Source organism: Argiope bruennichi, chromosome 5, assembly GCF_947563725.1.
Source record: "Argiope bruennichi chromosome 5, qqArgBrue1.1, whole genome shotgun sequence".
Classification (NCBI taxonomy): Eukaryota; Metazoa; Arthropoda; class Arachnida; order Araneae; family Araneidae; genus Argiope; species Argiope bruennichi.
This window is the reverse complement of record NC_079155.1, coordinates 25,901,286-25,920,713: the sequence shown is the minus strand read 5'-3', so window position 1 is coordinate 25,920,713 and position 19,428 is coordinate 25,901,286. Positions and strand designations below refer to the sequence as shown.

The 19,428-nt window shown below is 38.7% G+C and overlaps 44 non-coding genes across 44 annotated transcripts; all 44 read left to right on the top strand.

Annotated features, from left to right (window-relative positions):
• Positions 1 to 3,350: 3,350 nt before the first annotated feature.
• Positions 3,351 to 3,420, top strand: Trnaa-ugc (transfer RNA alanine (anticodon UGC)). The gene has a single exon. It is a non-coding gene; the product is annotated as a tRNA-Ala (tRNA).
• A 248-nt stretch (positions 3,421 to 3,668) lies between these two features.
• On the top strand, positions 3,669 to 3,740 carry Trnaa-ugc (transfer RNA alanine (anticodon UGC)). The gene has a single exon. It is a non-coding gene; the product is annotated as a tRNA-Ala (tRNA).
• A 261-nt stretch (positions 3,741 to 4,001) lies between these two features.
• On the top strand, positions 4,002 to 4,073 carry Trnaa-ugc (transfer RNA alanine (anticodon UGC)). The gene has a single exon. It is a non-coding gene; the product is annotated as a tRNA-Ala (tRNA).
• A 788-nt stretch (positions 4,074 to 4,861) lies between these two features.
• Trnaa-ugc (transfer RNA alanine (anticodon UGC)) lies at positions 4,862 to 4,937 on the top strand. The gene has a single exon. It is a non-coding gene; the product is annotated as a tRNA-Ala (tRNA).
• Positions 4,938 to 5,185: 248 nt separating this feature from the next.
• Trnaa-ugc (transfer RNA alanine (anticodon UGC)) lies at positions 5,186 to 5,257 on the top strand. The gene has a single exon. It is a non-coding gene; the product is annotated as a tRNA-Ala (tRNA).
• Positions 5,258 to 5,505: 248 nt separating this feature from the next.
• On the top strand, positions 5,506 to 5,577 carry Trnaa-ugc (transfer RNA alanine (anticodon UGC)). The gene has a single exon. It is a non-coding gene; the product is annotated as a tRNA-Ala (tRNA).
• A 568-nt stretch (positions 5,578 to 6,145) lies between these two features.
• On the top strand, positions 6,146 to 6,217 carry Trnaa-ugc (transfer RNA alanine (anticodon UGC)). Its single transcript has one exon. It is a non-coding gene; the product is annotated as a tRNA-Ala (tRNA).
• Positions 6,218 to 6,465: 248 nt separating this feature from the next.
• Positions 6,466 to 6,537, top strand: Trnaa-ugc (transfer RNA alanine (anticodon UGC)). Its single transcript has one exon. It is a non-coding gene; the product is annotated as a tRNA-Ala (tRNA).
• A 248-nt stretch (positions 6,538 to 6,785) lies between these two features.
• On the top strand, positions 6,786 to 6,857 carry Trnaa-ugc (transfer RNA alanine (anticodon UGC)). Its single transcript has one exon. It is a non-coding gene; the product is annotated as a tRNA-Ala (tRNA).
• A 248-nt stretch (positions 6,858 to 7,105) lies between these two features.
• On the top strand, positions 7,106 to 7,177 carry Trnaa-ugc (transfer RNA alanine (anticodon UGC)). The gene has a single exon. It is a non-coding gene; the product is annotated as a tRNA-Ala (tRNA).
• Positions 7,178 to 7,745: 568 nt separating this feature from the next.
• On the top strand, positions 7,746 to 7,817 carry Trnaa-ugc (transfer RNA alanine (anticodon UGC)). The gene has a single exon. It is a non-coding gene; the product is annotated as a tRNA-Ala (tRNA).
• A 248-nt stretch (positions 7,818 to 8,065) lies between these two features.
• Positions 8,066 to 8,137, top strand: Trnaa-ugc (transfer RNA alanine (anticodon UGC)). The gene has a single exon. It is a non-coding gene; the product is annotated as a tRNA-Ala (tRNA).
• A 248-nt stretch (positions 8,138 to 8,385) lies between these two features.
• On the top strand, positions 8,386 to 8,457 carry Trnaa-ugc (transfer RNA alanine (anticodon UGC)). Its single transcript has one exon. It is a non-coding gene; the product is annotated as a tRNA-Ala (tRNA).
• A 248-nt stretch (positions 8,458 to 8,705) lies between these two features.
• Trnaa-ugc (transfer RNA alanine (anticodon UGC)) lies at positions 8,706 to 8,777 on the top strand. The gene has a single exon. It is a non-coding gene; the product is annotated as a tRNA-Ala (tRNA).
• A 248-nt stretch (positions 8,778 to 9,025) lies between these two features.
• Trnaa-ugc (transfer RNA alanine (anticodon UGC)) lies at positions 9,026 to 9,097 on the top strand. The gene has a single exon. It is a non-coding gene; the product is annotated as a tRNA-Ala (tRNA).
• A 248-nt stretch (positions 9,098 to 9,345) lies between these two features.
• On the top strand, positions 9,346 to 9,417 carry Trnaa-ugc (transfer RNA alanine (anticodon UGC)). Its single transcript has one exon. It is a non-coding gene; the product is annotated as a tRNA-Ala (tRNA).
• Positions 9,418 to 9,985: 568 nt separating this feature from the next.
• Positions 9,986 to 10,057, top strand: Trnaa-ugc (transfer RNA alanine (anticodon UGC)). The gene has a single exon. It is a non-coding gene; the product is annotated as a tRNA-Ala (tRNA).
• A 248-nt stretch (positions 10,058 to 10,305) lies between these two features.
• On the top strand, positions 10,306 to 10,377 carry Trnaa-ugc (transfer RNA alanine (anticodon UGC)). Its single transcript has one exon. It is a non-coding gene; the product is annotated as a tRNA-Ala (tRNA).
• Positions 10,378 to 10,625: 248 nt separating this feature from the next.
• On the top strand, positions 10,626 to 10,697 carry Trnaa-ugc (transfer RNA alanine (anticodon UGC)). The gene has a single exon. It is a non-coding gene; the product is annotated as a tRNA-Ala (tRNA).
• Positions 10,698 to 10,945: 248 nt separating this feature from the next.
• Positions 10,946 to 11,017, top strand: Trnaa-ugc (transfer RNA alanine (anticodon UGC)). The gene has a single exon. It is a non-coding gene; the product is annotated as a tRNA-Ala (tRNA).
• Positions 11,018 to 11,265: 248 nt separating this feature from the next.
• Trnaa-ugc (transfer RNA alanine (anticodon UGC)) lies at positions 11,266 to 11,337 on the top strand. The gene has a single exon. It is a non-coding gene; the product is annotated as a tRNA-Ala (tRNA).
• A 248-nt stretch (positions 11,338 to 11,585) lies between these two features.
• Trnaa-ugc (transfer RNA alanine (anticodon UGC)) lies at positions 11,586 to 11,657 on the top strand. The gene has a single exon. It is a non-coding gene; the product is annotated as a tRNA-Ala (tRNA).
• Positions 11,658 to 11,905: 248 nt separating this feature from the next.
• Trnaa-ugc (transfer RNA alanine (anticodon UGC)) lies at positions 11,906 to 11,977 on the top strand. Its single transcript has one exon. It is a non-coding gene; the product is annotated as a tRNA-Ala (tRNA).
• A 248-nt stretch (positions 11,978 to 12,225) lies between these two features.
• Positions 12,226 to 12,297, top strand: Trnaa-ugc (transfer RNA alanine (anticodon UGC)). The gene has a single exon. It is a non-coding gene; the product is annotated as a tRNA-Ala (tRNA).
• Positions 12,298 to 12,545: 248 nt separating this feature from the next.
• On the top strand, positions 12,546 to 12,617 carry Trnaa-ugc (transfer RNA alanine (anticodon UGC)). Its single transcript has one exon. It is a non-coding gene; the product is annotated as a tRNA-Ala (tRNA).
• Positions 12,618 to 12,865: 248 nt separating this feature from the next.
• Trnaa-ugc (transfer RNA alanine (anticodon UGC)) lies at positions 12,866 to 12,937 on the top strand. The gene has a single exon. It is a non-coding gene; the product is annotated as a tRNA-Ala (tRNA).
• Positions 12,938 to 13,185: 248 nt separating this feature from the next.
• Positions 13,186 to 13,257, top strand: Trnaa-ugc (transfer RNA alanine (anticodon UGC)). The gene has a single exon. It is a non-coding gene; the product is annotated as a tRNA-Ala (tRNA).
• A 248-nt stretch (positions 13,258 to 13,505) lies between these two features.
• Trnaa-ugc (transfer RNA alanine (anticodon UGC)) lies at positions 13,506 to 13,577 on the top strand. Its single transcript has one exon. It is a non-coding gene; the product is annotated as a tRNA-Ala (tRNA).
• Positions 13,578 to 14,144: 567 nt separating this feature from the next.
• On the top strand, positions 14,145 to 14,216 carry Trnaa-ugc (transfer RNA alanine (anticodon UGC)). Its single transcript has one exon. It is a non-coding gene; the product is annotated as a tRNA-Ala (tRNA).
• A 248-nt stretch (positions 14,217 to 14,464) lies between these two features.
• Positions 14,465 to 14,536, top strand: Trnaa-ugc (transfer RNA alanine (anticodon UGC)). The gene has a single exon. It is a non-coding gene; the product is annotated as a tRNA-Ala (tRNA).
• Positions 14,537 to 14,784: 248 nt separating this feature from the next.
• On the top strand, positions 14,785 to 14,856 carry Trnaa-ugc (transfer RNA alanine (anticodon UGC)). Its single transcript has one exon. It is a non-coding gene; the product is annotated as a tRNA-Ala (tRNA).
• A 248-nt stretch (positions 14,857 to 15,104) lies between these two features.
• On the top strand, positions 15,105 to 15,176 carry Trnaa-ugc (transfer RNA alanine (anticodon UGC)). Its single transcript has one exon. It is a non-coding gene; the product is annotated as a tRNA-Ala (tRNA).
• Positions 15,177 to 15,424: 248 nt separating this feature from the next.
• Trnaa-ugc (transfer RNA alanine (anticodon UGC)) lies at positions 15,425 to 15,496 on the top strand. Its single transcript has one exon. It is a non-coding gene; the product is annotated as a tRNA-Ala (tRNA).
• A 248-nt stretch (positions 15,497 to 15,744) lies between these two features.
• Positions 15,745 to 15,816, top strand: Trnaa-ugc (transfer RNA alanine (anticodon UGC)). Its single transcript has one exon. It is a non-coding gene; the product is annotated as a tRNA-Ala (tRNA).
• A 568-nt stretch (positions 15,817 to 16,384) lies between these two features.
• Trnaa-ugc (transfer RNA alanine (anticodon UGC)) lies at positions 16,385 to 16,456 on the top strand. The gene has a single exon. It is a non-coding gene; the product is annotated as a tRNA-Ala (tRNA).
• A 248-nt stretch (positions 16,457 to 16,704) lies between these two features.
• Trnaa-ugc (transfer RNA alanine (anticodon UGC)) lies at positions 16,705 to 16,776 on the top strand. Its single transcript has one exon. It is a non-coding gene; the product is annotated as a tRNA-Ala (tRNA).
• Positions 16,777 to 17,024: 248 nt separating this feature from the next.
• Positions 17,025 to 17,096, top strand: Trnaa-ugc (transfer RNA alanine (anticodon UGC)). Its single transcript has one exon. It is a non-coding gene; the product is annotated as a tRNA-Ala (tRNA).
• Positions 17,097 to 17,344: 248 nt separating this feature from the next.
• Positions 17,345 to 17,416, top strand: Trnaa-ugc (transfer RNA alanine (anticodon UGC)). Its single transcript has one exon. It is a non-coding gene; the product is annotated as a tRNA-Ala (tRNA).
• Positions 17,417 to 17,664: 248 nt separating this feature from the next.
• Positions 17,665 to 17,736, top strand: Trnaa-ugc (transfer RNA alanine (anticodon UGC)). The gene has a single exon. It is a non-coding gene; the product is annotated as a tRNA-Ala (tRNA).
• A 248-nt stretch (positions 17,737 to 17,984) lies between these two features.
• On the top strand, positions 17,985 to 18,056 carry Trnaa-ugc (transfer RNA alanine (anticodon UGC)). The gene has a single exon. It is a non-coding gene; the product is annotated as a tRNA-Ala (tRNA).
• Positions 18,057 to 18,304: 248 nt separating this feature from the next.
• Trnaa-ugc (transfer RNA alanine (anticodon UGC)) lies at positions 18,305 to 18,376 on the top strand. The gene has a single exon. It is a non-coding gene; the product is annotated as a tRNA-Ala (tRNA).
• Positions 18,377 to 18,624: 248 nt separating this feature from the next.
• Trnaa-ugc (transfer RNA alanine (anticodon UGC)) lies at positions 18,625 to 18,696 on the top strand. Its single transcript has one exon. It is a non-coding gene; the product is annotated as a tRNA-Ala (tRNA).
• A 248-nt stretch (positions 18,697 to 18,944) lies between these two features.
• Positions 18,945 to 19,016, top strand: Trnaa-ugc (transfer RNA alanine (anticodon UGC)). The gene has a single exon. It is a non-coding gene; the product is annotated as a tRNA-Ala (tRNA).
• Positions 19,017 to 19,264: 248 nt separating this feature from the next.
• Positions 19,265 to 19,336, top strand: Trnaa-ugc (transfer RNA alanine (anticodon UGC)). Its single transcript has one exon. It is a non-coding gene; the product is annotated as a tRNA-Ala (tRNA).
• Positions 19,337 to 19,428: the final 92 nt, after the last annotated feature.

The window sequence follows — 19,428 nt, the reverse complement described above, 5'->3', positions numbered from 1 at the left end:
TACAGAAATAACAATTAGTATATTAAATTATAAAATCACATATTAAATCAACTAAAATATATATTAGAAAGCTTCGGTACAAAATAAATATATTTATATTTGTGTTTAAACTTATAAAAACATACCTCAATGATAAAAAAAGTTCCGATTCAATACATCAATAAGTAAACTGCATGTACGAATGTAAAATGTTCCTTCGCTCGCCCGAGTAATTTGCAAAAAAGCACACACGCGCCACAAAAACTGCCTTTCCCCCCCCCCCCAAAAAAAACCATAATAAAATTCGAAATATGAATTTTGGTTTTTATTTACTAATTTTTTTAAAAAATTTATTAGATCAAATTTATTTTTTGATGAAAATAATTCCATTTTTTTGTAAACGAAAATGATTTATTTAATCCAAATAAAAATAAGGCCTTCGAATTCAGATGTCAAAACTGTTATCACGAAATATCACCTAAACGGCTGGATTCAAAAATTCGATTTAACCGAATGATTGCGATATCTCTTTGTTTTCAATCTTATATGAACATCATTTGAGCAGAAAAAAAAAGAATGTAGAAATTCCTGTGGAAATCTTACTAGTTCTTTCCGTGAAGCCACATTTAAGCACCGTTCACACGAGGCCAACTATCGTGTGCAATAAAAGATCACGCCTACCTCAGAAAGAACACGTAACAACAATGACACAATGGCAAACAGTTGTCCCGATGAGACAACCATTTGTCATAATCCCATTGAGGTCACGTGATGTTTTTGAGGTAGACGTGAGCTTCTATTTGAGGCAATAATTGGTCTCGTGTGAATGGTGCTTTAGTTTGATGGAAAATAGCGGTTACTTTAGATAAATGGCTCATAGAAAAGAAATGATAAATGCTGGCTTAAACAAGCTGAGACTTTATTGAAAAACTCAAAAGAATTGTGAACATAAATATGCGAAAAGAAACATAGATTTACAAAATAAACACGTTTTTAATTTTTTCGATGTTTTACCTATTATATATTTAATTACAATATAATTAATATAATATGATTAAATTATTAATAAAATTAAGTATAGTAACTTCCGGGAACAGAAACCTGCAATTTGCATTCGCTGGCAATATGAGTGTTAAAATACATTTAGACGAAATTATATAAATGAACTATAAAATAATTATAACTCTATAAATGAACATGGTAATGCATCAGTAATTAGTGCATTAATGACATCTGTTTACCAATACCATAGAACCTTTTGAAGCAGGTCTCGAGCTTTCCTGGATGTACTAATCTCGATGCAAAGTGACCTCCATAAATTACCTTTCTTTTTTGTTATAATAAATGACATAAAATTTAATTATTATTATTATTTAAATAAACTTGATGTTACACTTCTAGAAAACGCTTTTATCGAAGAAGTGGAAATTAAATATACATCATGGCAGGAAAAATGAATAGTTTTTTTTTATAAGAATCGCATTCCGAATAGCTCTTTGTTTTCAAATATCTTAATGGAAACCCCATGTTGAAAAACACAGGGGTGCGTCTACAAGTAAGAAGAACGGTAGGACTCGTAGAAAATTTTTATTTCGGATAGCAGGTACAAGACTAAATTCTACAGAATTGCCACCAAATACAATATAAAGCTGATACGCGTTCAATTTAATGTGATGGAGAACACGAATAAAGCCAATTATTCACGCCGTTTTCCCCGCCAGATAAACCTGACGAACGACAAAACTAATTCACATCCAAACGGAGCACGAAAATGGAAACCGGTCTAAATTGGCATGGCGTGGAGTGAAAATATGAATTTTCATTTCTTCACAAATATCATCACTGCATGGTATTTGAAAATGCCTTTCATTTAAATGAATATTTACATCTGGTAAGAAGAAGGAGAATGTGGAGACTCAAGGTGCTTGGGAAATTAGGACTTTGATGTGTATTGTGGTCAAATTTTCACAGGCCCATTGGTGAGAATGACAGGTGACGGATTTTCATGGCTTTTGTGGCGGTGAATCATCAAGCCAAAAAGTGCAACTGGTAAAACTGGAGAGTTGTGATTATGATTCAAATATCAAGTTCTTTCTTCCAATATATCTCTAAATTACAAAATCTAATAGAAAATTTTTTTGGCCATTTCCGAAATGGGTAACCTGAGCTGAGGACGACACCTGAGCTGGCAGCCCCCTCTCCACAACAGCGGGGAGACGTTTGGCATGACGGACTTAACGTGCAACAGACCCCCTTACACGACGGTTCTTCGATGGAAGTGGGTCTCGAACCTGAAACACTACAGCTCACAAGCCGAGACCTTACCACCAGGCCACCGCAGCCTCTTAAATTATCATTGATACCTGTTCTAAGGAAGTCTCTATCTATCTGTTCAATAATAAGTTAACACAATAACTACAAAACCAAAAGAGCTAAACATATGAAATTTGGTACACAGATTTGACGTTTAAAGCGCAGACACCTGTGAAATTTTGAGCCAAATCCAATAAAGAATTGACTATTTTTCAGTTTGCACTTTTAGAAACATATAGATGCGATAACTCAAAAAACTCAATGATTTAAATTATCAAATTTGGTGTCGAATTTTCTGACTACAAGTGCGGTTTTGAATAAAACTTTTGTTCCAATTGATTATAAAAAAACGCGTCTAAAATCCAAATTCAATTTTTGAAAATTATTTGCCCAGAATTGTACAGGAATTAACCACCAAAACACTCACCAAGAATCACACGATATATTCAATAAAAAAAAAATCGTAAATTCACGCCAAAAATTAATATTTGTATAAAGATTGTAGGTTCTACAAATATACATTACTACTACGTTAACGCCAAGCTGAATGACATCGTTAATACGAGAAAGTTCTGCGGAGACAACTCCCACTGGCAAAAGAAAGAGAATTTTGAGCCGTGACAGATTCAATATATTTTGTAGCCCTGGCGATCACGGTTCCGGGACTGATTTTTTTTAGGTTTCTATTTATGCAGGAGGAGGGGGGGGAATAGCGTTTAAAATATCCCAAAGTATTTATTTTCATATTTTTCAAATTTTTGTTAATTTTTAATTAATAATAATTATTATTAGGACGAAACAATTTATACTAATGATAGTTAGAATTTTCTTTTTGTTTTCGTGCATATTTCTTCTCGATGTTATTCAAAGGAAACAAATTTGTCCATAAAATGTGACACCGAATTCAATTGCTACTACTTTTAACACCTGCGGTTCTGTTTCGATACGAAATCCGCAGCTTTGGAGAAACGGATGCTTTTCATCACCTGTCAAACAGCTCAGCAAAGAAAAGCAGCAAATTTAAGTTTCTTTCTATTGATAACAAATTCATACACCATGGGTGTAGCTCAGTGGTAGAGCGTTCACTTTGCATGAGAAAGGCCCGGGGTTCGATCCCCCGCACCACCAAATTTTCCTAATTTATTCTAGATATTTTGAAGAAAACGGATACACGTAATTTGTTGACGGTAGTATGATATAAAAAACTATAACTTTCATTTAAAATATGCAACTATTTGGGAATGAATATCAAGCAAAGCGGCTCAATTTGTGTACCTTTTTTTCCTTCGGAGCCTGGTAGAATGTTAATGAAACCGCTCATCTTCCATCACGCGAGTTCGCATTAATCAGCTTCATAGAGAAGCATCTGACGTGTCGGGGGTGTAGCTCAGTGGTAGAGCGTTCGCTTTGCATGTGAAAGGCCCGGGGTTCAATCCCCCGCACCTCCAAATTTTCTTCCTTTATTCTATATATTTTGAAGAAAACGGATACACGTAATTTGTTGACGGTAGTATGATATAAATAACTATAACTTTCATTTAAAATATTTAGCTATTTGGGGATAAATATCAAGCAAAGCGGCTCAATTTGTGTACCTTCTTTTCCTTCGGAGGATGGTAGAATGTTAATGAAACCGCTCATCTTCCATCACGCGAAGATGCTTCTCTATGAAGCATTAATCAGCTTCATAGAGAAGCATCTGACGTGTCGGGGGTGTAGCTCAGTAGTAGAGCGTTCGCTTTGCATGTGAAAGGCACGGTGTTCAATCCCCCGCACCTCCAAATTTTCTTCATTTATTCTAGATATTTTGAAGAAAAAGGATACACGTAATTTGTTGACGGTAGTATGATATAAAAAACTATAACTTTCATTTAAAATATGCAACTATTTGGGAATGAATATCAAGCAAAGCAGCTCAATTTGCATGTGAAAGGCCCGGGGTTCAATCTCCCGCACCTCCAAATTTTCTTCATTTATTCTAGATATTTTGAAGAAACCGGATACACGTAATTTGTTGACGGTAGTATGATATAAATAACTATAACTTTCATTTAAAATATGCAACTATTTGGGAATGAATATCAAGCAAAGCAGCTCAATTTGCATGTGAAAGGCCCGGGGTTCAATCTCCCGCACCTCCAAATTTTCTTCATTTATTCTAGATATTTTGAAGAAAAAGGATACACGTAATTTGTTGACGGTAGTATGATATAAAAAACTATAACTTTCATTTAAAATATGCAACTATTTGGGAATGAATATCAAGCAAAGCAGCTCAATTTGCATGTGAAAGGCCCGGGGTTCAATCTCCCGCACCTCCAAATTTTCTTCATTTATTCTAGATATTTTGAAGAAAACGGATACACGTAATTTGTTGACGGTAGTATGATATAAATAACTATAACTTTCATTTAAAATATTTAGCTATTTGGGGATAAATATCAAGCAAAGCGGCTCAATTTGTGTACCTTCTTTTCCTTCGGAGCCTGGTAGAATGTTAATAAAACCACTCATCTTCCATCACGCGAGTTCGCATTAATCAGCTTCATAGAGAAGCACCTGACGTGTCGGGGGTGTAGCTCAGTGGTAGAGCGTTCGCTTTGCATGTGAAAGGCCCGGGGTTCAATCAATCCCCCGCACCTCCAAATTTTCATCATTTTTTCTTGATATTTTGAAGAAAACGGATACACGTAATTTGTTGACGGTAGTATGATATAAATAACTATAACTTTCATTTAAAATATTTAGCTACTAGGGGATGAATATCAAGCAAAGCAGCATAATTTGTGTACCTTCTTTTTCTTCGGAGCCTGGTGGAATGTTAATGAAACCGCTCATTTTAGATCAAGCGAGTTCGCAATAATCAGCTTCATAGAGAAGCATCTGAGGTGTCGGGGGTGTAGCTCAGTGGTAGAGCGTTCGCTTTGCATGTGAAAGGCCCGGGGTTCAATCCCCCGCACCTCCAAATTTTCTTCATTTATTCCAGTTATTTTGAAGAAAACGGATACACGTAATTTGTTGACGGTAGTATGATATGAATAATTATAACTTTCATTTAAAATATTTAGCTACTTGGGGATGAATATCAAACAAAGCGGCTCAATTTGTGTACCTTCTTTTTCTTCGGAGCCTGGTAGAATGTTAATAAAACCACTCATCTTCCATCACGCGAGTTCGCATTAATCAGCTTCATAGAGACGCATCTGACGTGTCGGGGGTGTAGCTCAGTGGTAGAGCGTTCGCTTTGCATGTGAAAGGCCCGGGGATCAATCAACCGCACCCCCAAATTTTCTTCATTTATTCTAGATATTTTGAAGAAAACGGATGCACGTAATTTGGTGACGGTAGTATGATATGAATAATTATAACTTTCCTTTAAAATATTTAGCTATTTGGGGATGAATATCAAACAAAGCGGCTCAATTTGTGTACCTTCTTTTTCTTCGGAGCCTGGTAGAATGTTAATAAAACCACTCATCTTCCATCACGCGAGTTCGCATTAATCAGCTTCATAGAGACGCATCTGACGTGTCGGGGGTGTAGCTCAGTGGTAGAGCGTTCGCTTAGCATGTGAAAGGCCCGAGGATCAATCAACCGCACCCCCAAATTTTCTTCATTTATTCTAGATATTTTGAAGAAAACGGATACACGTAATTTGTTGACGGTAGTATGATATGAATAATTATAACTTTCATTTAAAATATTTAGCTATTTGGGGATAAATATCAAGCAAAGCGGCTCAATTTGTGTACCTTCTTTTCCTTCGGAGCCTGGTAGAATGTTAATGAAACCGCTCATCTTCCATCACGCGAGTTCGCATTAATCAGCTTCATAGAGAAGCAACTGACGTGTCGGGGGTGTAGCTCATTGGTAGAGCGTTCGCTTTGCATGTGAAAGGCACGGGGTTCAATCCCCCGCACCTCCAAATTTTCTTCATTTATTCTAGATATTTTGAAGAAAACGGATACACGTAATTTGTTGACGGTAGTATGATATAAATAACTATAACTTTCATTTAAAATATTTAGCTACTTGGGGATGAATATCAAGCAAAGCAGCATAATTTGTGTACCTTCTTTTTCTTCGGAGCCTGGTGGAATGTTAATGAAACCGCTCATCTTAGATCAAGCGAGTTCGCAATAATCAGCTTCATAGAGAAGCATCTGAGGTGTCGGGGGTGTAGCTCAGTGATAGAGCGTTCGCTTTGCATGTGAAAGGCCCGGGGTTCAATCCCCCGCACCTCCAAATTTTCTTCATTTATTCTAGATATTTTGAAGAAAACGGATACACGTAATTTGTTGACGGTAGTATGATATAAATAACTATAACTTTCATTTAAAATATTTAGCTATTTGGGGAAAAATATCAAGCAAAGCGGCTCAATTTGTGTACCTTCTTTTCCTTCGGAGCCTGGTAGAATGTTAATGAAACCGCTCATCTTCCATCACGCGAGTTCGCATTAATCAGCTTCATAGAGAAGCATCTGACGTGTCGGGGGTGTAGCTCAGTGGTAGAGCGTTCGCTTTGCATGTGAAAGGCCCGGGGTTCAATCCCCCGCACCTCCAAATTTTCTTCATTTATTCTAGATATTTTGAAGAAAACGGATACACGTAATTTGTTGACGGTAGTATGATATAAATAACTATAACTTTCATTTAAAATATTTAGCTACTAGGGGATGAATATCAAGCAAAGCATCATAATTTGTGTACCTTCTTTTTCTTCGGAGCCTGGTGGAATGTTAATGAAACCGCTCATCTTAGATCAAGCGAGTTCGCAATAATCAGCTTCATAGAGAAGCATCTGAGGTGTCGGGGGTGTAGCTCAGTGGTAGAGCGTTCGCTTTGCATGTGAAAGGCCCGGGGTTCAATCCCCCGCACCTCCAAATTTTCTTCATTTATTCCAGTTATTTTGAAGAAAACGGATACACGTAATTTGTTGACGGTAGTATGATATGAATAATTATAACTTTCATTTAAAATATTTAGCTATTTGGGGATGAATATCAAACAAAGCGGCTCAATTTGTGTACCTTCTTTTTCTTCGGAGCCTGGTAGAATGTTAATAAAACCACTCATCTTCCATCACGCGAGTTCGCATTAATCAGCTTCATAGAGACGCATCTGACGTGTCGGGGGTGTAGCTCAGTGGTAGAGCGTTCGCTTAGCATGTGAAAGGCCCGAGGATCAATCAACCGCACCCCCAAATTTTCTTCATTTATTCTAGATATTTTGAAGAAAACGGATACACGTAATTTGTTGACGGTAGTATGATATGAATAATTATAACTTTCATTTAAAATATTTAGCTATTTGGGGATGAATATCAAACAAAGCGGCTCAATTTGTGTACCTTCTTTTTCTTCGGAGCCTGGTAGAATGTTAATAAAACCACTCATCTTCCATCAATCGAGTTTGCATTAATCAGCTTCATAGAGAAGCACCTGACGTGTTGGGGGTGTAGATCAGTGGTAGAGCGTTCACTTTGCATGTGAAAGGCCTGGGGTTCAATCCCCCGCACCTCCAAATTTTCTTCATTTATTCTAGATATTTTGAAGAAACCGGATACACGTAATTTGTTGAAGGTAGTATGATATAAATAACTATAACTTTCATTTAAAATATTTAGCTATTTGGGGATAAATATCAAGCAAAGCGGCTCAATTTGTGTACCTTCTTTTCCTTCGGAGCCTGGTAGAATGTTAATGAAACCGCTCATCTTCCATCACGCGAGTTCGCATTAATCAGCTTCATAGAGAAGCAACTGACGTGTCGGGGGTGTAGCTCATTGGTAGAGCGTTCGCTTTGCATGTGAAAGGCACGGGGTTCAATCCCCCGCACCTCCAAATTTTCTTCATTTATTCTAGATATTTTGAAGAAAACGGATACACGTAATTTGTTGACGGTAGTATGATATAAATAACTATAACTTTCATTTAAAATATTTAGCTACTTGGGGATGAATATCAAGCAAAGCAGCATAATTTGTGTACCTTCTTTTTCTTCGGAGCCTGGTGGAATGTTAATGAAACCGCTCATCTTAGATCAAGCGAGTTCGCAATAATCAGCTTCATAGAGAAGCATCTGAGGTGTCGGGGGTGTAGCTCAGTGGTAGAGCGTTCGCTTTGCATGTGAAAGGCCCGGGGTTCAATCCCCCGCACCTCCAAATTTTCTTCATTTATTCTAGATATTTTGAAGAAAACGGATACACGTAATTTGTTGACGGTAGTATGATATAAATAACTATAACTTTCATTTAAAATATTTAGCTACTTGGGGATGAATATCAAGCAAAGCAGCATAATTTGTGTACCTTCTTTTTCTTCGGAGCCTGGTGGAATGTTAATGAAACCGCTCATCTTAGATCAAGCGAGTTCGCAATAATCAGCTTCATAGAGAAGCATCTGAGGTGTCGGGGGTGTAGCTCAGTGATAGAGCGTTCGCTTTGCATGTGAAAGGCCCGGGGTTCAATCCCCCGCACCTCCAAATTTTCTTCATTTATTCTAGATATTTTGAAGAAAACGGATACACGTAATTTGTTGACGGTAGTATGATATAAATAACTATAACTTTCATTTAAAATATTTAGCTATTTGGGGAAAAATATCAAGCAAAGCGGCTCAATTTGTGTACCTTCTTTTCCTTCGGAGCCTGGTAGAATGTTAATGAAACCGCTCATCTTCCATCACGCGAGTTCGCATTAATCAGCTTCATAGAGAAGCATCTGACGTGTCGGGGGTGTAGCTCAGTGGTAGAGCGTTCGCTTTGCATGTGAAAGGCCCGGGGTTCAATCCCCCGCACCTCCAAATTTTCTTCATTTATTCTAGATATTTTGAAGAAAACGGATACACGTAATTTGTTGACGGTAGTATGATATAAATAACTATAACTTTCATTTAAAATATTTAGCTACTAGGGGATGAATATCAAGCAAAGCATCATAATTTGTGTACCTTCTTTTTCTTCGGAGCCTGGTGGAATGTTAATGAAACTGCTCATCTTAGATCAAGCGAGTTCGCAATAATCAGCTTCATAGAGAAGCATCTGAGGTGTCGGGGGTGTAGCTCAGTGGTAGAGCGTTCGCTTTGCATGTGAAAGGCCCGGGGTTCAATCCCCCGCACCTCCAAATTTTCTTCATTTATTCCAGTTATTTTGAAGAAAACGGATACACGTAATTTGTTGACGGTAGTATGATATGAATAATTATAACTTTCATTTAAAATATTTAGCTACTTGGGGATGAATATCAAACAAAGCGGCTCAATTTGTGTACCTTCTTTTTCTTCGGAGCCTGGTAGAATGTTAATAAAACCACTCATCTTCCATCACGCGAGTTCGCATTAATCAGCTTCATAGAGACGCATCTGACGTGTCGGGGGTGTAGCTCAGTGGTAGAGCGTTCGCTTAGCATGTGAAAGGCCCGAGGATCAATCAACCGCACCCCCAAATTTTCTTCATTTATTCTAGATATTTTGAAGAAAACGGATACACGTAATTTGTTGACGGTAGTATGATATGAATAATTATAACTTTCATTTAAAATATTTAGCTATTTGGGGATGAATATCAAACAAAGCGGCTCAATTTGTGTACCTTCTTTTTCTTCGGAGCCTGGTAGAATGTTAATAAAACCACTCATCTTCCATCAATCGAGTTTGCATTAATCAGCTTCATAGAGAAGCACCTGACGTGTCGGGGGTGTAGATCAGTGGTAGAGCGTTCACTTTGCATGTGAAAGGCCTGGGGTTCAATCCCCCGCACCTCCAAATTTTCTTCATTTATTCTAGATATTTTGAAGAAACCGGATACACGTAATTTGTTGAAGGTAGTATGATATAAATAACTATAACTTTCATTTAAAATATTTAGCTATTTGGGGATAAATATCAAGCAAAGCGGCTCAATTTGTGTACCTTCTTTTCCTTCGGAGCCTGGTAGAATGTTAATGAAACCGCTCATCTTCCATCACGCGAGTTCGCATTAATCAGCTTCATAGAGAAGCAACTGACGTGTCGGGGGTGTAGCTCATTGGTAGAGCGTTCGCTTTGCATGTGAAAGGCACGGGGTTCAATCCCTCGCACCTCCAAATTTTCTTCATTTATTCTAGATATTTTGAAGAAAACGGATACACGTAATTTGTTGACGGTAGTATGATATAAATAACTATAACTTTCATTTAAAATATTTAGCTACTTGGGGATGAATATCACGCAAAGCAGCATAATTTGTGTACCTTCTTTTTCTTCGGAGCCTGGTGGAATGTTAATGAAACCGCTCATCTTAGATCAAGCGAGTTCGCAATAATCAGCTTCATAGAGAAGCATCTGAGGTGTCGGGGGTGTAGCTCATTGGTAGAGCGATCGCTTTGCATGTGAAAGGCCCGGGGTTCAATCCCCCGCACCTCCAAATTTTCTTCATTTATTCTAGATATTTTGAAGAAAACGGATACACGTAATTTGTTGACGGTAGTATGATATAAATAACTATAACTTTCATTTAAAATATTTAGCTACTTGGGGATGAATATCAAGCAAAGCAGCATAATTTGTGTACCTTCTTTTCCTTCGGAGCCTGGTAGAATGTTAATGAAACCGCTCATCTTCCATCACGCGAGTTCGCATTAATCAGCTTCATAGAGAAGCAACTGACGTGTCGGGGGTGTAGCTCATTGGTAGAGCGTTCGCTTTGCATGTGAAAGGCCCGGGGTTCAATCCCCCGCACCTCCAAATTTTCTTCATTTATTCTAGATATTTTGAAGAAAACGGATACACGTAATTTGTTGACGGTAGTATGATATAAATAACTATAACTTTCATTTAAAATATTTAGCTATTTGGGGAAAAATATCAAGCAAAGCGGCTCAATTTGTGTACCTTCTTTTCCTTCGGAGCCTGGTAGAATGTTAATGAAACCGCTCATCTTCCATCACGCGAGTTCGCATTAATCAGCTTCATAGAGAAGCATCTGACGTGTCGGGGGTGTAGCTCAGTGGTAGAGCGTTCGCTTTGCATGTGAAAGGCCCGGGGTTCAATCCCCCGCACCTCCAAATTTTCTTCATTTATTCTAGATATTTTGAAGAAAACGGATACACGTAATTTGTTGACGGTAGTATGATATAAATAACTATAACTTTCATTTAAAATATTTAGCTATTTGGGGATAAATATCAAGCAAAGCGGCTCAATTTGTGTACCTTCTTTTCCTTCGGAGCCTGGTAGAATGTTAATGAAACCGCTCATCTTCCATCACGCGAGTTCGCATTAATCAGCTTCATAGAGAAGCATCTGACGTGTCGGGGGTGTAGCTCAGTGGTAGAGCGTTCGCTTTGCATGTGAAAGGCCCGGGGTTCAATCTGCCGCACCTCCAAATTTTCTTCATTTATTCTGGATATTTTGAAGAAAACGGATACACGTAATTTGTTGACGGTAGTATGATATAAATAACTATAACTTTCATTTAAAATATTTAGCTACTTGGGGATGAATATCAAGCAAAGCGGCTCAATTTGTGTACCTTCTTTTCCTTCGGAGCCTGGTAGAATGTTAATGAAACCGCTCATCTTCCATCACGCGAGTTCGCATTAATCAGCTTCATAGAGAAGCAACTGACGTGTCGGGGGTGTAGCTCATTGGTAGAGCGTTCGCTTTGCATGTGAAAGGCACGGGGTTCAATCCCCCGCACCTCCAAATTTTCTTCATTTATTCTAGATATTTTGAAGAAAACGTGTACACGTAATTTGTTGACGGTAGTATGATATAAATAACTATAACTTTCATTTAAAATATTTAGCTACTTGGGGATGAATATCAAGCAAAGCAGCATAATTTGTGTACCTTCTTTTTCTTCGGAGCCTGGTGGAATGTTAATGAAACCGCTCATCTTAGATCAAGCGAGTTCGCAATAATCAGCTTCATAGAGAAGCATCTGAGGTGTCGGGGGTGTAGCTCAGTGGTAGAGCGTTCGCTTTGCATGTGAAAGGCACGGGGTTCAATCCCCCGCACCTCCAAATTTTCTTCATTTATTCTAGATATTTTGAAGAAAACGGATACACGTAATTTGTTGACGGTAGTATGATATAAATAACTATAACTTTCATTTAAAATATTTAGCTATTTGGGGAAAAATATCAAGCAAAGCGGCTCAATTTGTGTACCTTCTTTTCCTTCGGAGCCTGGTAGAATGTTAATTTAACCGCTCATCTTCCATCACGCGAGTTCGCATTAATCAGCTTCATAGAGAAGCATCTGACGTGTCGGGGGTGTAGATCAGTGGTAGAGCGTTCGCTTTGCATGTGAAAGGCCCGGGGTTCAATCCCCCGCACCTCCAAATTTTCTTCATTTATTCTAGATATTTTGAAGAAAACGGATACACGTAATTTGTTGACGGTAGTATGATATAAATAACTATAACTTTCATTTAAAATATTTAGCTATTTGGGGATAAATATCAAGCAAAGCGGCTCAATTTGTGTACCTTCTTTTCCTTCGGAGCCTGGTAGAATGTTAACGAAACCGCTCATCTTCCATCACGCGAGTTCGCATTAATCAGCTTCATAGAGAAGCATCTGACATGTCGGGGGTGTAGCGCAGTCGTAGAGCGTTCGCTTTGCATGTGAAAGGCCCGGGGTTCAATCCCCCGCACCTCCAAATTTTCTTCCTTTATTCTAGATATTTTGAAGAAAACGGATACACGTAATTTGTTGACGGTAGTATGATATAAAAAACTATAACTTTCATTTAAAATATGCAACTATTTGGGAATGAATATCAAGCAAAGCGGCTCAATTTGTGTACCTTCTTTTCCTTCGGAGCCTGGTAGAATGTTAATTTAACCGCTCATCTTCCATCACGCGAGTTCGCATTAATCAGCTTCATAGAGAAGCATCTGACGTGTCGGGGGTGTAGCTCAGTGGTAGAGCGTTCGCTTTGCATGTGAAAGTCCCGGGGTTCAATCCCCCGCACCTCCAAATTTTCTTCATTTATTCTAGATATTTTGAAGAAAACGGATACACGTAATTTGTTGACGGTAGTATGATATAAATAACTATAACTTTCATTTAAAATATTTAGCTATTTGGGGATAAATATCAAGCAAAGCGGCTCAATTTGTGTACCTTCTTTTCCTTCGGAGCCTGGTAGAATGTTAACGAAACCGCTCATCTTCCATCACGCGAGTTCGCATTAATCAGCTTCATAGAGAAGCATCTGACGTGTCGGGGGTGTAGCTCAGTGGTAGAGCGTTCGCTTTGCATGTGAAAGGCCCGGGGTTCAATCTGCCGCACCTCCAAATTTTCTTCATTTATTCTGGATATTTTGAAGAAAACGGATACACGTAATTTGTTGACGGTAGTATGATATAAATAACTATAACTTTCATTTAAAATATTTAGCTACTTGGGGATGAATATCAAGCAAAGCGGCTCAATTTGTGTACCTTCTTTTCCTTCGGAGCCTGGTAGAATGTTAATGAAACCGCTCATCTTCCATCACGCGAGTTCGCATTAATCAGCTTCATAGAGAAGCAACTGACGTGTCGGGGGTGTAGCTCATTGGTAGAGCGTTCGCTTGCATGTAAAAGGCACGGGGTTCAATCCCCCGCACCTCCAAATTTTCTTCATTTATTCTAGATATTTTGAAGAAAACGTGTACACGTAATTTGTTGACGGTAGTATGATATAAATAACTATAACTTTCATTTAAAATATTTAGCTACTTGGGGATGAATATCAAGCAAAGCAGCATAATTTGTGTACCTTCTTTTTCTTCGGAGCCTGGTGGAATGTTAATGAAACCGCTCATCTTAGATCAAGCGAGTTCGCAATAATCAGCTTCATAGAGAAGCATCTGAGGTGTCGGGGGTGTAGCTCAGTGGTAGAGCGTTCGCTTTGCATGTGAAAGGCACGGGGTTCAATCCCCCGCACCTCCAAATTTTCTTCATTTATTCTAGATATTTTGAAGAAAACGGATACACGTAATTTGTTGACGGTAGTATGATATAAATAACTATAACTTTCATTTAAAATATTTAGCTATTTGGGGAAAAATATCAAGCAAAGCGGCTCAATTTGTGTACCTTCTTTTCCTTCGGAGCCTGGTAGAATGTTAATTTAACCGCTCATCTTCCATCACGCGAGTTCGCATTAATCAGCTTCATAGAGAAGCATCTGACGTGTCGGGGGTGTAGCTCAGTGGTAGAGCGTTCGCTTTGCATGTGAAAGTCCCGGGGTTCAATCCCCCGCACCTCCAAATTTTCTTCATTTATTCTAGATATTTTGAAGAAAACGGATACACGTAATTTGTTGACGGTAGTATGATATAAATAACTATAACTTTCATTTAAAATATTTAGCTATTTGGGGATAAATATCAAGCAAAGCGGCTCAATTTGTGTACCTTCTTTTCCTTCGGAGCCTGGTAGAATGTTAACGAAACCGCTCATCTTCCATCACGCGAGTTCGCATTAATCAGCTTCATAGAGAAGCATCTGACGTGTCGGGGGTGTAGCTCAGTGGTAGAGCGTTCGCTTTGCATGTGAAAGGCCCGGTGTTCAATCTGCCGCACCTCCAAATTTTCTTCATTTATTCTGGATATTTTGAAGAAAACGGATACACGTAATTTGTTGACGGTAGTATGATATAAATAACTATAACTTTCATTTAAAATATTTAGCTACTTGGGGATGAATATCAAGCAAAGCGGCTCAATTTGTGTACCTTCTTTTCCTTCGGAGCCTGGTAGAATGTTAATGAAACCGCTCATCTTCCATCACGCGAGTTCGCATTAATCAGCTTCATAGAGAAGCAACTGACGTGTCGGGGGTGTAGCTCATTGGTAGAGCGTTCGCTTTGCATGTGAAAGGCACGGGGTTCAATCCCCCGCACCTCCAAATTTTCTTCATTTATTCTAGATATTTTGAAGAAAACGTGTACACGTAATTTGTTGACGGTAGTATGATATAAATAACTATAACTTTCATTTAAAATATTTAGCTACTTGGGGATGAATATCAAGCAAAGCAGCATAATTTGTGTACCTTCTTTTTCTTCGGAGCCTGGTGGAATGTTAATGAAACCGCTCATCTTAGATCAAGCGAGTTCGCAATAATCAGCTTCATAGAGAAGCATCTGAGGTGTCGGGGGTGTAGCTCAGTGGTAGAGCGTTCGCTTTGCATGTGAAAGGCCCGGGGTTCAATCCCCCGCACCTCCAAATTTTCTTCATTTATTCTAGATATTTTGAAGAAAACGGATACACGTAATTTGTTGACGGTAGTATGATATAAATAACTATAACTTTCATTTAAAATATTTAGCTATTTGGGGAAAAATATCAAGCAAAGCGGCTCAATTTGTGTACCTTCTTTTCCTTCGGAGCCTGGTAGAATGTTAATTTAACCGCTCATCTTCCATCACGCGAGTTCGCATTAATCAGCTTCATAGAGAAGCATCTGACGTGTCGGGGGTGTAGCTCAGTGGTAGAGCGTTCGCTTTGCATGTGAAAGGCCCGGGGTTCAATCCCCCGCACCTCCAAATTTTCTTCATTTATTCTAGATATTTTGAAGAAAACGGATACACGTAATTTGTTGACGGTAGTATGATATAAATAACTATAACTTTCATTTAAAATATTTAGCTATTTGGGGATAAATATCAAGCAAAGCGGCTCAATTTGTGTACCTTCTTTTCCTTCGGAGCCTGGTAAAATGTTAACGAAACCGCTCATCTTCCATCACGCGAGTTCGCATTAATCAGCTTCATAGAGAAGCATCTGACATGTCGGAGGTGTAGCGCAGTCGAAGAGCGTTCGCTTTGCATGTGAAAGGCACGGGGTTCAATCCCCCGCACCTCCAAATTTTCTTCATTTATTCTAGATATTTTGAAGAAAACGGATACACGTAATTGGTTGACGGTAGTATGATATAAATAACTATAACTTTCATTTAAAATATTTAGCTACTTGGGGATGAATATCAAGCAAAGCAGCATAATTTGTGTACCTTCTTTTTCTTCGGAGCCTGGTGGAATGTTAATGAAACCGCTCATCTTAGATCAAGCGAGTTCGCAATAATCAGCTTCATAGAGAAGCATCTGAGGTGTCGGGGGTGTAGCTCAGTGATAGAGCGTTCGCTTTGCATGTGAAAGTCCCGGGGTTCAATCCCCCGCACCTCCAAATTTTCTTCATTTATTCTAGATATTTTGAAGAAAACGGATACACGTAATTTGTTGACGGTAGTATGATATAAATAACTATAACTTTCATTTAAAATATTTAGCTATTTGGGGAAAAATATCAAGCAAAGCGGCTCAATTTGTGTACCTTCTTTTCCTTCGGAGCCTGGTAGAATGTTAATGAAACCGCTCATCTTCCATCACGCGAGTTCGCATTAATCAGCTTCATAGAGAAGCATCTGACGTGTCGGGGGTGTAGCTCAGTGGTAGAGCGTTCGCTTTGCATGTGAAAGGCCCGGGGTTCAATCCCCCGCACCTCCAAATTTTCTTCATTTATTCTAGATATTTTGAAGAAAACGGATACACGTAATTTGTTGACGGTAGTATGATATAAATAACTATAACTTTCATTTAAAATATTTAGCTATTTGGGGAAAAATATCAAGCAAAGCGGCTCAATTTGTGTACCTTCTTTTCCTTCGGAGGCTGGTAGAATGTTAATGAAACCGCTCATCTTCCATCACGCGAGTTCGCATTAATCAGCTTCATAGAGAAGCATCTGACGTGTCGGGGGTGTAGCTCAGTGGTAGAGCGTTCGCTTTGCATGTGAAAGGCCCGGGGTTCAATCCCCCGCACCTCCAAATTTTCTTCATTTATTCTAGATATTTTGAAGAAAACGGATACACGTAATTTGTTGACGGTAGTATGATATAAATAACTATAACTTTCATTTAAAATATTTAGCTACTTGGGGATGAATATCAAGCAAAGCAGCATAATTTGTGTACCTTCTTTTTCTTCGGAGCCTGGTGGAATGTTAATGAAACCGCTCATCTTAGATCAAGCGAGTTCGCAATAATCAGCTTCATAGAGAAGCATCTGACGTGTCGGGGGTGTAGCTCAGTGATAGAGCGTTCGCTTTGCATGTGAAAGTCCCGGGGTTCAATCCCCCGCACCTCCAAATTTTCTTCATTTATTCTAGATATTTTGAAGAAAACGGATACACGTAATTTGTTGACGGTAGTATGATATAAATAACTATAACTTTCATTTAAAATATTTAGCTATTTGGGGAAAAATATCAAGCAAAGCGGCTCAATTTGTGTACCTTCTTTTCCTTCGGAGCCTGGTAGAATGTTAATGAAACCGCTCATCTTCCATCACGCGAGTTCGCATTAATCAGCTTCATAGAGAAGCATCTGACGTGTCGGGGGTGTAGCTCAGTGATAGAGCGTTCGCTTTGCATGTGAAAGGCCCGGGGTTCAATCCCCCGCACCTCCAAATTTTCTTCATTTATTCTAGATATTTTGAAGAAAACGGATACACGTAATTTGTTGACGGTAGTATGATATAAATAACTATAACTTTCATTTAAAATATTTAGCTACTTGGGGATGAATATCAAGCAAAGCAGCATAATTTGTGTACCTTCTTTTTCTTCGGAGCCTGGTGGAATGTTAATGAAACCGCTCATCTTAGATCAAGCGAGTTCGCAATAATCAGCTTCATAGAGAAGCATCTGACGTGTCGGGGGTGTAGCTCAGTGATAGAGCGTTCGCTTTGCATGTGAAAGTCCCGGGGTTCAATCCCCCGCACCTCCAAATTTTCTTCATTTATTCTAGATATTTTGAAGAAAACGGATACACGTAATTTGTTGACGGTAGTATGATATAAATAACTATAACTTTCATTTAAAATATTTAGCTACTTGGGGATGAATATCAAGCAAAGCAGCATAATTTGTGTACCTTCTTTTTCTTCGGAGCCTGGTGGAATGTTAATGAAACCGCTCATCTTAGATCAAGCGAGTTCGCATTAATCAGCTTCATAGAGAAGCATCTGACGTGTCGGGGGTGTAGCTCAGTGGTAGAGCGTTCGCTTTGCATGTGAAAGGCCCGGGGTTCAATCCCCCGCACCTCCAAATTTTCTTCATTTATTCTAGATATTTTGAAGAAAACGGATACACGTAATTTGTTGACGGTAGTATGATATAAATAACTATAACTTTCATTTAAAATATTTAGCTACTTGGGGATGAATATCAAGCAAAGCAGCATAATTTGTGTACCTTCTTTTTCTTCGGAGCCTGGTGGAATGTTAATGAAACCGCTCATCTTCCATCACGCGAGTTCGCATTAATCAGCTTCATAGAGAAGCATCTGACGTGTCGGGGGTGTAGCTCAGTGATAGAGCGTTCGCTTTGCATGTGAAAGTCCCGGGGTTCAATCCCCCGCACCTCCAAATTTTCTTCATTTATTCTAGATATTTTGAAGAAAACGGATACACGTAATTTGTTGACGGTAGTATGATATAAATAACTATAACTTTCATTTAAAATATTTAGCTATTTGGGGATGAATATCAAGCAAAGCGGCTCAATTTGTGTACCTTCTTTTCCTTCGGAGCCTGGTGGAATGTTAATGAAACCGCTCATCTTCCATCACGCGAGTTCGCATTAATCAGCTTCATAGAGAAGCATCTGACGTGTCGGGGGTGTAGCTCAGTGGTAGAGCGTTCGCTTTGCATGTGAAAGGCCCGGGGTTCAATCCCCCGCACCTCCAAATTTTCTTCATTTATTCTAGATATTTTGAAGAAAACGGATACACGTAATTTGTTGACGGTAGTATGATATAAATAACTATAACTTTCATTTAAAATATTTAGCTACTTGGGGATGAATATCAAGCAAAGCAGCATAATTTGTGTACCTTCTTTTTCTTCGGAGCCTGGTGGAATGTTAATGAAACCGCTCATCTTAGATCAAGCGAGTTCGCAATAATCAGCTTCATAGAGAAGCATCTGACGTGTCGGGGGTGTAGCTCAGTGATAGAGCGTTCGCTTTGCATGTGAAAGTCCCGGGGTTCAATCCCCCGCACCTCCAAATTTTCTTCATTTATTCTAGATATTTTGAAGAAAACGGATACACGTAATTTGTTGACGGTAGTATGATATAAATAACTATAACTTTCATTT